This window comes from Podarcis bocagei, assembly GCF_964188305.1.
Source record: "Podarcis bocagei genome assembly, chromosome: 5".
In the NCBI taxonomy this organism is placed as follows: Eukaryota; Metazoa; Chordata; class Lepidosauria; order Squamata; family Lacertidae; genus Podarcis; species Podarcis bocagei.
Window position 1 is genome coordinate 95,301,966 of NC_138129.1, and position 15,970 is coordinate 95,317,935.

The window sequence follows — 15,970 nt, forward strand, 5'->3', positions numbered from 1 at the left end:
TCTGGAAGACACCAGATTTACCCACATTGGAGGACTGGCAGACGCAGCTGATGGACTACATGGAGTTGGCAGAAATGACTGGCAGAATTCGAGATCTGAGCGAAGAAACAATGGAGGAGGACTGGAAAAAATTTAAGGACTATTTGCAAAAATATTATAAGTTGTTTGAATGTTAAGATTGCGCACGATTAAGAAACGTTATGCTTCTGCAATTTATTTAAGTAAATGATAAAGTAAGTATTGATGGAAAAAAACGAGACAAATTAGAAACAAAATATTATGTTTATTAAGAGTGTTAAAACTAAATTACAAATTTTCGAAATTGGTAACATAATAAATTTAAAGGTATAATAAGATGGGAAACAAGATAACAAATTGCTGAACTGGCTAGAATAATGAATGCAATGCCGAGAGGATGCGAGGAGGTCCAAAAGCGAACTGTCGAAGGACGTTATGAAAGTTTCTTAACTTTTTCTTCTTTTTCTTTACTTTTCTTCATATATAAAAAATGTTTCTTGCATGTTGCTATGTAAACAAATCTGTTAACCTATGGAAAGAAACGCAATAAAAATTTTTATAAAAAAAAAACAACAAAGGAACCTAAAGCTGTTTCTTTTTCCAGCCCGTGGGGTAAATGCTGATAACTTTTATCTCCTTGCTGATAACCTTGATCTCAATTGTGTCTTTAATTGAGTTTAATTGACCCAACGGTGCTGGCTCATTCAGCAAAATTCTCTTTCTCATTCATCTGTCTAACAATCCTGAGTCATGATTGTCCTATTTCTTATACTTATAATGAGTGTTATTTGCCCTGAAGAAACTAGTGGTTTCATGGGCCCCATAATGGGCTCACATTAGTGCCTGGGCATCGTCTGTCCTGCCTGGTCTCTTCATCCAAGCACTCTCCCTAAACCGTGCTTGGAGAAGGCGAAGGCCCCATGTGACATTTGGCAGTAAAAAAACTACGTTTCACAGCACCCCACAATATGAGCCCTCAACACCCTTACCTGCAGGGTAAAGATTTCGCCAAAAATATGACATTATCCGATTAACTCCAAAGCGGTGCCAAACTCCAGGAAGAGCCCATGTAAAAATATGTTTCACAGCTCCCCCCCCCAAAAAAAAATGAGCCATCAGCACACTAAACAGTAGTTTCAAGATTTCGCCAAAACTCTGGGGTTGTCCGACTAACTCCAAAGCAGAGCCATATGCTGTAACAAGGCCCCATGTAACATTTGGCAGTGAAAACACTATGTTTTCCTGCACCCCACAAAATCAGCCCTCGGCGCCCTAACCCTCAGGATCAAGATTTTGCCAAATATCACAACTGGAGAGAGACCTGCTGCATAATGTAAAAGTGCTGTCTAAAATGTATAAGATATTACGGGAAAGGGATTCCTGTGCCAAGCACTGGCAAAATGGCCCGTGCAATGTTTAGCAGTGAAAACCACACATTTCACAGCGCCCCATAAAATGAGCCTTTGGCGCTCTAACCGAAAACCTGACGTCATCCGATTAACTCTAAAGCAGCGCCAAACTGTGGAAAATGGCCCCCTGCAACATTTGGCAGTGAAAATAGATATATAAAAGTCAGTGCTTTCTACGGTTCAGCCATCAGGTGTAGCAATGCACAAAGATTAAAGCCACGATAGCCAGCTCTGAAAAGCTGGGGTGGTTTGTGTTTGTGTTTTCTGAGGCATGGCCATGAGGCTTGGAGTTAATGACTTGTAACACATCACAGTCATGTTGACACCATGAACCATGAATCATGTTGACACGATTTAGCGCTTCTACGCATGCACAAGTGGCGAAACACGGAGGTAACCCTTTCCGGTACTTCCGGGTCGCGGCGGGACCCAACCTGAAAAAAGGTAACATGAAGCAAACGTAACATGAGGTATGACTGTACTGGAAGAAGCAAAGATCACCCGTGTCGAAGCAATGATTCTTCAACATCAACTTCATTGGGCTGGTCATGTTGTTCAGATGCCTGATTATTGTCTTCCAAAGAAACTACTCTATTCCAAACTTTAAAATGGAAAGCGTAATGCTAGTGGTCAACAAAAGAGGTTTAAAGACTCTATCAAGGCAAATCTTTAAAAATGTAGTATAAACACTGACAACTGGGAAACACTAGCCTGCAAGTGCCCCAGTTGGAGAACAGCTTTTACCAAAGGTGCCATGTGCTTTGAAGATGCTCAAACTCAGGACGAAAGAAAGACATGTGCTAAGAGGAAGGCACGCTTGGCAAACCCTCACAATGATCAACTCCCGCCCGGAATCCAATGTCCCCACTGTGGAAGGATGTGGGGATCCAGAATTGGCCTCCACAGTCACTTACGGACTCACTGTTAAGACCGGGTTCGCGGAAGACAGTATTACTCGGCTACAAATGATCACCAAAGAACAGTATTTGAAAGAGTACCTCAGGTTAAGAACTTAATTCGTTCTGGAGGTCTGTTCTTAACCTGAAACTGTTCTTAACCTGAAGCACCACTTTAGCAAATGAGGCCTCCCGCTGCTGCCACGCCACCGGAGCACAATTTCTGTCCTCATCCTGAAGCAACGTTCTTAACCCATTGAAATATACTCAGAGTCGCAAAGTGATTTCATGCTCTTTATTCAGCTCATGGTGGTGAGGAGGAATGAATGAATGTCCCCTCAAAGTATCTGCTTTATATACATTATTTACACAATGGTCTGCACATGATTGGTTAATTCTGGAATTCTACACTAAGCCAATCAGGTTGTGGATTCACTTATATCTGGAGCATGATTGGGTGGTTCCTGCCAACCAATCATACTGCTGCATTGTTCTTGGACCAATCAGACTGCTGCATTCTGAATCCTATTGTTCTTGGACCAATCAGACTGCTGCAATTTGGATCCTATTGTTCTAGGACCAATCAGACTGCTGCAGTTTGGATCCTATTCAACTCAGTACATAACACCCAAGGTATTATTTCTGGGTTAGCAGAGTCTGTAACCTGAAGCGTATGTAAACCCGAGGTACCACTGTATCATTGGATTTGTCCATGGCAAGTCTGCGTTTGTCTGCAGGTTGTTCATATGTTGTGAGTTTGTATAAGTCTTCAATCCAATCATAGAAGGGAGACACATTTTTATTTTTCCAACTCACCAGTATCCATCTTTTTGCTGTGGTAAGGGCACAGAGAGTCCACTCGTATTGCCCCTTTGTCAGGTTCCATGTGCTGGGTGTAGAATTCGAAAGGATATTTTGCTCTGTAAAGGTACATTTGGCCTCAGTGATGGGAGTCCAGCAATGAATCATTTAGCCAGTGCAATGGAGGAGGAAGAGGTTGAAAATGCGAGACTTACTGGCACCTGTAGCAGCAGCAGCAGCTGGAGCGTGGCCTGCAGTGCCACCTGGTGGCCCAACTCAGAACATCCATGCCCATCACAGATGTAAAGCTTTAGGCATGTGTTACGGAAACCCAACTGTTTCGCCTGGTGATGGCGACAGTTCCAAAAAGAAGCATTTGGCAGAAGTGTCTGTGCTCTGGGCTGTTCTAACCACAACTCCCTGCAGTTACTGACTGGCTACCAGCTGAGCCAAGCTGCCAATCAAGCTGCCAAACCGGGTTGGATTTGACCAGGAGTCAGCAAACCTTTTCAGCAAGGGGCGAGTCCAATGTGCTTCAGACCTTGGGCGGGCGGACTATATTATATATATATATATATATATATATATATATATATATATATATATATATATATATTTGCTTTCGTAGATTTTCACGGGTACAGGAATGTAGGTTTTGGTGTCTTCGGGTGTCTTCCCGTGTAGGAGTTGGGGTGTCTAGGCGACGTTTCGACGAGGTCTCACTCGTCATCTTCAGGCTGGTGCTTTCGGCTTCTTGTTACTAGAACAGAGCAGGATCTCAGTGTTTGAGTTCCTATAAATACTGTTGAGGGGGTGTGGTGTATTACTTGAGTGATATTCTGAGTACCACTTAGGAGGGTCATTAGGTGTGGATTAGTTGCTAAAGCTTTCGTGTCTTGACCTCTTGACCTTGTAAAGAGTTTTTCTGAGAAGATGGCTGTACTGCACTTAGTTGTGCTCTGGCTTGGCTTCGTGTATAGGGGCGAGCTGTGGTTTTGTGCCCTGTGCCAGCCAGATCTGTGTAGGGATTGCAGGGGGGTGCAGCATCCGGAGGTGCCACTATGGTTTGGCTACTGGATGGTGTCTGTAATTTATCTGTGGAGAGGGTCTGGGTTTGGGTCTGGTGTGGTTGATTGGAGATGGCGTTCTGTGTGCCTCTGGTTCTGGTGTCGGTTTTTGTGGGGAGGGCTAATTTCCAGATGTCTGGCAGGCGGGACGTGTCGTCACGCTTGTTCATGTTGTGAGGGTGTTTCTCTATCTCGATGGCTTCCATGATTATTCTCTTGTGGTGATGTTCCATGTTAAAGAGCAATTTGGAATCTGCAAAATTAATTTCGTGTCCTGTTTCTTTCATGTGTTGGTAAAGAGAGGAAGTTTTTTCTTCTTTTTTGACGGCATTCTTGTGTTCTGCGATACGTGCATTTATTCGTCTGTTTGTTTGTCCAATGTACGTGGCTGGGCAGACTTTGCAGGGTATTTCATAGACCCCTTGGTTTTCTAACTGGATTTTATCTTTTGGGTTTCTGAGGATATTGGCTATTTTTTGGTTGGTGCAAAAGGCTGTTTTGATATTGTGTTTATGGAGGATTTTGCTAATTTTATCTGTAGTGCCCTTGATATAAGGAAGGAGGGCCATGCCATTGTTTTCTTCTGTGTCTTGGTTTTTGGGGGGTGTTTCTTTTTGGATTAGCTTCGTAACCCTGTTTTGCTGGTATCCGTTGGCGATTAACACATTTGAGAGATTCTGTAACTCAGTTGTCAAGTGGTCTTTGTCAGCCAGGCGTTTGGTTCTGGAGATGAGAGTCTTGGCTACGGAGTTTATTTGTGCAGGGTGGTGGTGTGATTGTGCATGTAAGTAGCGGTTGGTGTGTGTTTTTTTCCGGTAGATAGTGTGTCCTAGGGAGCCATCAGGTTTTTTGTAGATTAGGACGTCAAGGAAGGGAAGTTGGTTGTTGGCTTCTATTTCCATAGTGAATTGTATTTTGGGGTGTAGGTTGTTGAGATGTGTGAGGAAGCTATCTAGTTTTTCCTTCCCGTGTGGCCAAATTACAAAGGTGTCGTCAACATATCTGAGCCAAAGTTTGGGTTTGTGTTCTGACTTGTCTAAAGCATTGGTTTCAAAGTGTTCCATGTACAGATTTGCGATGACCGGTGAGAGGGGTGATCCCATAGGTGCTCCTTCTATCTGTTTGTATCTTTGTCCATTGTGGATGAAGTACGTGTTGGTTAGGCAGTGGTTGGTCAGGTCCAGGATGTATTCGGGGGGATTGTATTTGTTTTGAATGGCTGTCAAGGCTTCATTAATGGGCACTTGTGTGAAGAGAGATACAACATCGAAGCTCACAAGTAGGTCATCGGGATGTAGGTTTTGCTTCTTTATTGTTTCTATGAACTGGAAGGAGTTTGTAACGTGTGAAGCGATAGATTCTGCATAGGGCTGAAGTTGCTTAGCGAGAAATTTAGCGAGATTTTGTAGAGGTGAGCCTATGGAGCTGACTATTGGTCTGAGTGGTGTTCCTTCTTTGTGTATCTTGGGGAGACCGTAGAGTTTGGGGCATCTGGATGATTTTTCTCTGGGGATGATTCTTAGCTGGATTTCTTCACTGATAGGAGAGGCTTTTATTTTGGATTTGGTGGTTTTTTCCAGATAGGTGGTGGGATCTGTTTTTATAGGTTGGTAGGTAGGGTCTTGGAGTAGATTTGATAGTTTTGCTTGGTAGTCCGATGTGTTCATCACAACAGTGGCATTACCTTTGTCTGCTGGGAGAATGATTATGTTGTTGTCTTTCCTCAGGTTGGTGAGTGCTTTCTGTTCTTCTTTGTGTAAATTGCTTCTGGGTGGTTTGCTGGAGCAGAGGATGTTGGTGACTTCAAGTCTGATTTTATTGGCTTCATCTGGGTTGATTTTGGTTAGGCTAGCTTCGACTCCGCATATGATGTTTTCCGTGGGGATGCGTCTCGGGGCGACTGCAAAGTTGAAACCTTTGGAGAGTACTTTGGTTTCAGTTGAGGTGAGGATCCTGTCTGATATGTTATGTACTGTTTGTTTCATGGGTTGTTGTGGAGGGTGGCTGGGCTTCTGGCGTTTCTCTAGTTTGTGGAGTTTGTTGGTGTGTATGTCTGTCTTATGTGAGGACTCTGTTTCAGCTCTCCAAACGGCTAGTTGTTTGCATTTGTCCCAGAGTGCAGGGTGGATTTTGTTACAGAGTTTGAGGTGAAGAGTGAGCAGATCTTTGTTGGTTTGGTTTAGTAGGTATCTTTTCTTATGTAGTTCGTTTCTGATTAGGGATAGTTCAGTTCGTTTCAGGATCCTTTCGGTAGCTGGGGTTTTAGAGTGGAATTTAAGTTGGAAGCATGTGGGAATTAAGTTGTTGTCTCGGCAGTTGCGTAGGAACAAGAGATCACATAAGATGGTGGCTCTTCGGATTTCTAGTTTCTCGTAGGTTCTTGTCAGCTGGAAGGTTTCCTCCCCGTAGAGGTGAGATATTTGCTTTCGTAGATTTTCACGGGTACAGGAATGTAGGTTTTGGTGTCTTCGGGTGTCTTCCCGTGTAGGAGTTGGGGTGTCTAGGCGACGTTTCGACGAGGTCTCACTCGTCATCTTCAGGCTGGTGCTTTCGGCTTCTTGTTACTAGAACAGAGCAGGATCTCAGTGTTTGAGTTCCTATAAATACTGTTGAGGGGGTGTGGTGTATTACTTGAGTGATATTCTGAGTACCACTTAGGAGGGTCATTAGGTGTGGATTAGTTGCTAAAGCTTTCGTGTCTTGACCTCTTGACCTTGTAAAGAGTTTTTCTGAGAAGATGGCTGTACTGCACTTAGTTGTGCTCTGGCTTGGCTTCGTGTATAGGGGCGAGCTGTGGTTTTGTGCCCTGTGCCAGCCAGATCTGTGTAGGGATTGCAGGGGGGTGCAGCATCCGGAGGTGCCACTATGGTTTGGCTACTGGATGGTGTCTGTAATTTATCTGTGGAGAGGGTCTGGGTTTGGGTTTATCTGTGGAGAGGGTCTGGGTAATACACCACACCCCCTCAACAGTATTTATAGGAACTCAAACACTGAGATCCTGCTCTGTTCTAGTAACAAGAAGCCGAAAGCACCAGCCTGAAGATGACGAGTGAGACCTCGTCGAAACGTCGCCTAGACACCCCAACTCCTACACGGGAAGACACCCGAAGACACCAAAACCTACATTCCTGTACCCGTGAAAATCTACGAAAGCAAATATCTCACCTCTACGGGGAGGAAACCTTCCAGCTGACAAGAACCTACGAGAAACTAGAAATCCGAAGAGCCACCATCTTATGTGATCTCTTGTTCCTACGCAACTGCCGAGACAACAACTTAATTCCCACATGCTTCCAACTTAAATTCCACTCTAAAACCCCAGCTACCGAAAGGATCCTGAAACGAACTGAACTATCCCTAATCAGAAACGAACTACATAAGAAAAGATACCTACTAAACCAAACCAACAAAGATCTGCTCACTCTTCACCTCAAACTCTGTAACAAAATCCACCCTGCACTCTGGGACAAATGCAAACAACTAGCCGTTTGGAGAGCTGAAACAGAGTCCTCACATAAGACAGACATACACACCAACAAACTCCACAAACTAGAGAAACGCCAGAAGCCCAGCCACCCTCCACAACAACCCATGAAACAAACAGTACATAACATATCAGACAGGATCCTCACCTCAACTGAAACCAAAGTACTCTCCAAAGGTTTCAACTTTGCAGTCGCCCCGAGACGCATCCCCACGGAAAACATCATATGCGGAGTCGAAGCTAGCCTAACCAAAATCAACCCAGATGAAGCCAATAAAATCAGACTTGAAGTCACCAACATCCTCTGCTCCAGCAAACCACCCAGAAGCAATTTACACAAAGAAGAACAGAAAGCACTCACCAACCTGAGGAAAGACAACAACATAATCATTCTCCCAGCAGACAAAGGTAATGCCACTGTTGTGATGAACACATCGGACTACCAAGCAAAACTATCAAATCTACTCCAAGACCCTACCTACCAACCTATAAAAACAGATCCCACCACCTATCTGGAAAAAACCACCAAATCCAAAATAAAAGCCTCTCCTATCAGTGAAGAAATCCAGCTAAGAATCATCCCCAGAGAAAAATCATCCAGATGCCCCAAACTCTACGGTCTCCCCAAGATACACAAAGAAGGAACACCACTCAGACCAATAGTCAGCTCCATAGGCTCACCTCTACAAAATCTCGCTAAATTTCTCGCTAAGCAACTTCAGCCCTATGCAGAATCTATCGCTTCACACGTTACAAACTCCTTCCAGTTCATAGAAACAATAAAGAAGCAAAACCTACATCCCGATGACCTACTTGTGAGCTTCGATGTTGTATCTCTCTTCACACAAGTGCCCATTAATGAAGCCTTGACAGCCATTCAAAACAAATACAATCCCCCCGAATACATCCTGGACCTGACCAACCACTGCCTAACCAACACGTACTTCATCCACAATGGACAAAGATACAAACAGATAGAAGGAGCACCTATGGGATCACCCCTCTCACCGGTCATCGCAAATCTGTACATGGAACACTTTGAAACCAATGCTTTAGACAAGTCAGAACACAAACCCAAACTTTGGCTCAGATATGTTGACGACACCTTTGTAATTTGGCCACACGGGAAGGAAAAACTAGATAGCTTCCTCACACATCTCAACAGCCTACACCCCAAAATACAATTCACTATGGAAATAGAAGCCAACAACCAACTTCCCTTCCTTGACGTCCTAATCTACAAAAAACCTGATGGCTCCCTAGGACACACTATCTACCGGAAAAAAACACACACCAACCGCTACTTACATGCACAATCACACCACCACCCTGCACAAATAAACTCCGTAGCCAAGACTCTCATCTCCAGAACCAAACGCCTGGCTGACAAAGACCACTTGACAACTGAGTTACAGAATCTCTCAAATGTGTTAATCGCCAACGGATACCAGCAAAACAGGGTTACGAAGCTAATCCAAAAAGAAACACCCCCCAAAAACCAAGACACAGAAGAAAACAATGGCATGGCCCTCCTTCCTTATATCAAGGGCACTACAGATAAAATTAGCAAAATCCTCCATAAACACAATATCAAAACAGCCTTTTGCACCAACCAAAAAATAGCCAATATCCTCAGAAACCCAAAAGATAAAATCCAGTTAGAAAACCAAGGGGTCTATGAAATACCCTGCAAAGTCTGCCCAGCCACGTACATTGGACAAACAAACAGACGAATAAATGCACGTATCGCAGAACACAAGAATGCCGTCAAAAAAGAAGAAAAAACTTCCTCTCTTTACCAACACATGAAAGAAACAGGACACGAAATTAATTTTGCAGATTCCAAATTGCTCTTTAACATGGAACATCACCACAAGAGAATAATCATGGAAGCCATCGAGATAGAGAAACACCCTCACAACATGAACAAGCGTGACGACACGTCCCGCCTGCCAGACATCTGGAAATTAGCCCTCCCCACAAAAACCGACACCAGAACCAGAGGCACACAGAACGCCATCTCCAATCAACCACACCAGACCCAAACCCAGACCCTCTCCACAGATAAATTACAGACACCATCCAGTAGCCAAACCATAGTGGCACCTCCGGATGCTGCACCCCCCTGCAATCCCTACACAGATCTGGCTGGCACAGGGCACAAAACCACAGCTCGCCCCTATACACGAAGCCAAGCCAGAGCACAACTAAGTGCAGTACAGCCATCTTCTCAGAAAAACTCTTTACAAGGTCAAGAGGTCAAGACACGAAAGCTTTAGCAACTAATCCACACCTAATGACCCTCCTAAGTGGTACTCAGAATATCACTCTAGTAATACACCACACCCCCTCAACAGTATTTATAGGAACTCAAACACTGAGATCCTGCTCTGTTCTAGTAACAAGAAGCCGAAAGCACCAGCCTGAAGATGACGAGTGAGACCTCGTCGAAACGTCGCCTAGACACCCCAACTCCTACACGGGAAGACACCCGAAGACACCAAAACCTACATATATATATATATATATATATATATATATATATTGGGGGGGGATGAATGAATTCCTATGCCCCACAAATAACCCAGAGATGCATTTTAAATAAAAGCACACTTTCTACTCATGCAAAAACACCAGGCTAGACAATTAACCCAGAGATGCATTTTAGATAAAAGGACACATTCTACTCATGTAAAAACACGCTGATTCCTGGACCGTCAGGTTTAGAAGGCAATTGGGCCAGATCCAGCCCCCTGGGCCTTAGTTTGCCGACCCATGTACAGTGGACGCTTGAGTTGCGAACGTGATCCGTGTGGGATGCACGTTCGCAACCCACAGTGGTGCATCTGCACACGCGCGGGTTGCAATTAGGCACTTCTGTGCATGCGCAAAGTGTGATTTAGCGCTTCTGTGCATGCGCGACCCCAAAAAGCCGGAAGCGACTCGTTCCGGTACTTCTGTGTTTCGGCTGGTCCGTAACCTGAAAAAACACAACCTGAAGCATCTGTAACCCGAGGTATGATTGTATTTGACTCTTTATTGCAAGAGTCAAAGGCAGGACAAGGGAGACAAGCGATGCCAAAGGACGTCACAAGACCTGGAGGTAGCAGGTAGCAAAGGGCATTCCCCACCTCAGGAGGGGCTGGCATGGCATCCTATGGGGCCACGTGCAAAAATGTACTAGCACTCTTACATCTAACAACAACAATAATTTATTTATATGTCACCCATGTGACTGGGTTGCCCCAGCCATTCTAGGATCTGAACACGGGGGGAGCGCTATAAATAAGTCAGAAATTAGATGGTTTTAACAACAGAAAAAATCCCAAGGGAGCAGAAAAGTCTATTGACATGCATGACCATGGCTGCGCAGTTGTTATTGGGCCAGAGATGGAAAGAAGATAAAGTCGCCACCAGAGAAAAATGGCAGATCAAGTTGATGGACTAGGCCGAAATGGCAAAAATGACTGGAAGAATCAGAAATCAGGAAAACCAAAGTTTTTACAGTGGTGCCTCGCAAGACGAAAATAATCCATTCCGCGAGTCTCTTTGTCTAGCGGTTTTTTCGTCTTGCAAAGCAACCCTATTAGCGGATTAGCGCTATTAGCGGTTTAGCAGCTATTAAAGACTTAGCGGCTTATCGGCTAAAAGGCTATTAGCGGCTTAGCGGCTTAGAAAAAGGGGGGAGCGGAAAAAATCGCAAGACTCGCAAGACGTTTTCGTCTTGCGAAGCAAGCCCATAGGGAAATTCGTCTTGCGAAGCACATCAAAAAACGGAATACCCTTTCATCTAGCGGGTTTTTCGTCTTGCAAGGCATTCGTCTTGCAGGGCACCACTGTATAAGGAACGGGGGAAATTTATAATCTATCTTAAAAACCATTGTAAACAGTTAAAATCGTTAGTGGGGTTGGAATAATGGTGAGCTTTGGATATACAGTAATGGAGGTGGAAGAGATTTGGATTATTATAAAAGATGCAGGAGGAAATGATTAGCAATAGGACCCACAAAGGGGAGGAGGGAAGCCCAGGAGATTCTGTGGAATCTTGTTTCTATTCGAGAAGCCGCCATCTAAAGAGCAAACTTTTCTGAGTGGGCTTGAGGGGCCTGCAAAGTATCTCAGGGAGACAGGAGGCAATTAACTCCAATGGGAAGAAGGCCAGGGAGCTGTGGTTGCTTGCAACAGAATTATTTCTGTAAGGCCACCATTAAACAGCTCCTGAAAACGAAACACAAATAATCCCTTAGACTACTTCAGTCATCGCTCAAGGAAACTTTAAGTACCGTTTGCTATTTATATGGCACCTCAAGACGTCCCAGCGGTTGTAACAGCAGGCAGAGTAGAAGCTGTGCCTGAGAGATCCAGCAACTACAGTGGTACCTCAGGTTAAGAACTTAATTCGTTCCGGGGGTATGTTCTTAACCTGAAACTGTTCTTAACCTGAAGCACCACTTTAGCAAATGGGGCCTCCTGCTGCCGCTGCGCCGCCACTGCACGATTTCTGTTCTCATGCTGAAACAAAGTTCTTAACCTGAGGTACTATTTCTGGGTTAGTGGAATCTGTAACCTGAAGCATCTAAAACCTGAAGCGTATGTAACCTGAGGCACTACTGTACACATCTGGCAGAGAACAAGTTCTGGCTGGGTATGGCAAAGAGTTTCCTTGCCACATGTCGGCAACCACACCTACTGTGCCACATCTAGCTCTTCCATTAGGCAAAGTGGTGCTGGAGGAACAGAATTGGGGGCAGCAAGACGCTGGGTAAGGAGAAACCCTCTCCGTTGTAGACTCCAAGCGTAAATATGTGTACAATAAACTGTACAGTGGTACCTCGGGTTAAGAACTTAATTCGTTCTGGAGGTCCATTCTTAACCTGAAACTGTTCTTAACCTGAGGTACCACTTTAGCTAATGGGGCCTCCCACTGCCAAGGTACTATTTCTGGGTTAGCGGAGTCTGTAACCTGAAGTGTCTGTAACTTGAAGCGTCTGTAACCCGAGGTACCACTCTATTTCTTAGAGACACTGCTCTGCAGGGGCGGAGGAAAGGGGGCAGTGGGGGCAGTGTGCCCTGGGTGTCACCACTGAGGGGGGTGACAAGATGCCAGGCAGCACTCACTGCAAGGCCTGCAGCGTGCCCAAGCCACGCAACTTCCCTGGGAAAGACGTAGTGGCTTGGGCGCTCGCAGGCTACGCGCTGCCCAAACGGTCCCCCCGCTGCCTCCCCCTCCCCCCCCCCCCGCTGTAGGGCATCTGAGTGGAAGGAGGCAGGCAGACTCCAGAGGCCCCTATGGACGGCTTGCCCCAGGCACCCAAGCGGCTTCCTCCATCACGGCTGCTGTGTCTCAATTTTCCCAGTGGAAACACAACTCAGTTATTTCCTCTTCCGAAACAAAGCAAGTGGAATGATCAATAATGATAATAATTTATTATTTATACCCCGCCCATCTGGCTGAGTTTCCCCAGCCACTCTGGGCGACTCCCAATCGAGTGTTAAAAACAATACAGCATCAAACATTAAAAACTTCCCTAAACAGAGCTGCCTTCAGATGTCTTCTAAAAGCTGTTTATTTCCTTGACATGTGATGGGAGGGCATTCCACAGGGCGGTCGCCACTACCGAGAAGGCCTCTGCCTGGTTCCCTGTAACCTCACTTCTCGCAATGAGGGAACCGCCAAAAGGCCCTCGGTGCTGGACCTCAGTGTCCGGGATGAACAATGGGGGTGGAGACGCTCCTTCAGCTATACAGGACCAAGGCTGTTTAAGGTTTTAAAGGTCAGCACCAACACTTTGAATTGTGCTCGGAAACGTACTGGTGTTTTGTGGTCCCGGCAGTCGCTCCCAGTCACCAGTCTAGCTGCCGCATTCTGGAAAACTGATTGTCCCTCTGTCTGTCTGTGCCTGTCTGTCTGTCTGTCTGTCTGTCTGTCTGTCTCTCTCACACACACACACACGTGCATCATGGAAGCCGTAGTGGGAAGCTTCCCACTTTCCTTTGTTCAGGCTTACTCCACACTACAGAGGTTAGACATCAGCCCCAGTGCCAGAACTGTGCTCACCTTTGTGCACACACACTCGCTTCGTCTAATGTGGGTTAAATCACAGAGCCTAGGGCTTGCCAATCAGAAGGTCAGCAGTTTGAATCCCTGCGACGGGGTGAGCTCCAGCTGCTCCATCCCTGCTCCTGCCCACCTAGCAGTTCGAAAGCACATCAAAGTGCAAGTAGATAAATAGGTACCGCTCTGGCGGGAAGGTAAACGGTGTTTCCATGCACTGCTCTGGTTCGCCAGAAGCGGCTTACTCATGCTAGCCACATGACCCGGAAGCTGTACGCCGGCTCCCTTGGCCAATAAAGCGAGATGAGCACCGCAACCCCAGAGTCGACCACAACTGGACCTAATGGTCAGGGGTCCCTTTACCTTAAATCTGCACATGACTTTTGCAAAGTGTGCAAGAAGCCATAGAGAAGGAGGGAGGCTTGTAATAAGAGGTTGGAGAGTGTCTCCGTGCCCAGGTTTTTTGTCCCACCCTCCTCAAACAAAAGGAATCGTTCTATGGCAACTGTTGCTGTGGCTACTTCGTTCTCTGGTGCAGTACCACATGTGCCCAAGAGAGGGCTATATTCCACCAGTAAAAACAACCCACCACTAGTGTGTTGAATTGTTCAACTTTCGAATTCGATAAATAAGGCGTGTTATAAAATTGTCTCATGATTTGGAAATTCAAAAGTTATTTTGGTTAAATCACTATAATTTTGTTTGGTCTGGTAAGTAATATGTGTGTAAATTACACAGAATTCATTAAAATGATTGCCAACTACTCGCAGTTATATTATATATTAATCTTATTATTGTTGTTACTTAGCATTACCTGACATTTCCAAAAACATAAAATTTAAGTTATTTGGTTTTCTGAAAGCAATCAAAAGTCAAATTTTGAAATGTTAAATTGATTGTAAAACTAATGAAATGTATAAACTTCAAAAGTATAAATAAAAACTTTTTTTAAAAAAACACACCTTGATTTCCTTTTCCCTCTTTCTGCGGTTCCTTAAAATTATTTTTAATATTTTCTGCATATCCAAATTAACTTAATTTGCTCATTTATTCATCTACTTTAAATATATACTCTTATCAAACTGCATGTTATTACAGTAATCCTACCAATGTTCTTATCTGTTTACAGTTTGTTTATAAACATTCAATGAACCATTTCCATTCTTTTATTAAAAGTTTATCTTGATTACTTATTTTTCCAGTAAGTTCCACCATTTCTGCATATTCCCTAAGTTTTTGTATCTGTTCTTCTTTTGCTGAGACTTCTTCTTCTTTCCATTTTTGGACAAGTAACATTCTGTCGCTGTAGTCGCACACTTGAATAAATTTCTATACAATTTGGCTAGTTCTGTCCCTAACATCTTGCGTTGCTCTTTTACATGAATTAGTCTGCCATGTGCCTAGAAAGCATGGCTCTGAGTGGTTTCCCCCCTTGCCCTGCTCCTTTTCCCAGAGGGAAAAAACCTGTGTGCTAGCTTTAAAATTGGAACAAATGGGAAAACTGGTAACTGTTTGCACGTCAAATGTGAAAACCACGTCCAAATTAAATATGGCTCTTCGTCCACAATGACCAGCAGAGGGCACCAGAGAGCTGCTCATGTACCTCAAAGATAAAAAGGTTGTTATCTATACCAGTGATGGCTAGACGTAGCCCTCCAGCTGTTTTGGGACTACACTTCCCATCATCCCTGACCACGGGTCCTGTTAGCTAGGAATGATGGGAGTTGTAGTCCCAAAACAGCTGGAGGGCCAAGTTTGGCCATCACCGATCTATACTAAACAAGCCTTCTCTGACCTTATGCCCACCAGATGTTTTAGACTGCAGTTCCCTTGTGCCCCTGCTGATGGGGGCTGTCATCATGAAAAGAACCAACCCTGAGCTAGGGGGGATCCTGTTAGGTTTCTGTTTGTGCCACTGTGGAGTGCTTGGAGTCACAAGACTCTGTTTACATTCCTGAGATTCCAGACTGTTGGAAGTCTCACGGGAGATGGATGTTGATATTACTGGTTTCCTGTTCCTTTGTTCCGGTTGCCTATCTGCTTTCACAGAGAGAGGGTGTATATTCTTTTCTGTCTGCGTAGTTAGAAATAAAACTCTTAGCAATGTAGCTCATATTTCTCGTCCTTCTGTTGCTGCTTGTACACTCTGTGTAATAGGAAAGTGCCTGGAAAGCCTCATCAAAGGCTCAGGTCATTAATCAATGTTGGAGGAGATTCCGGAGGACTCGACAGGAGAAGCA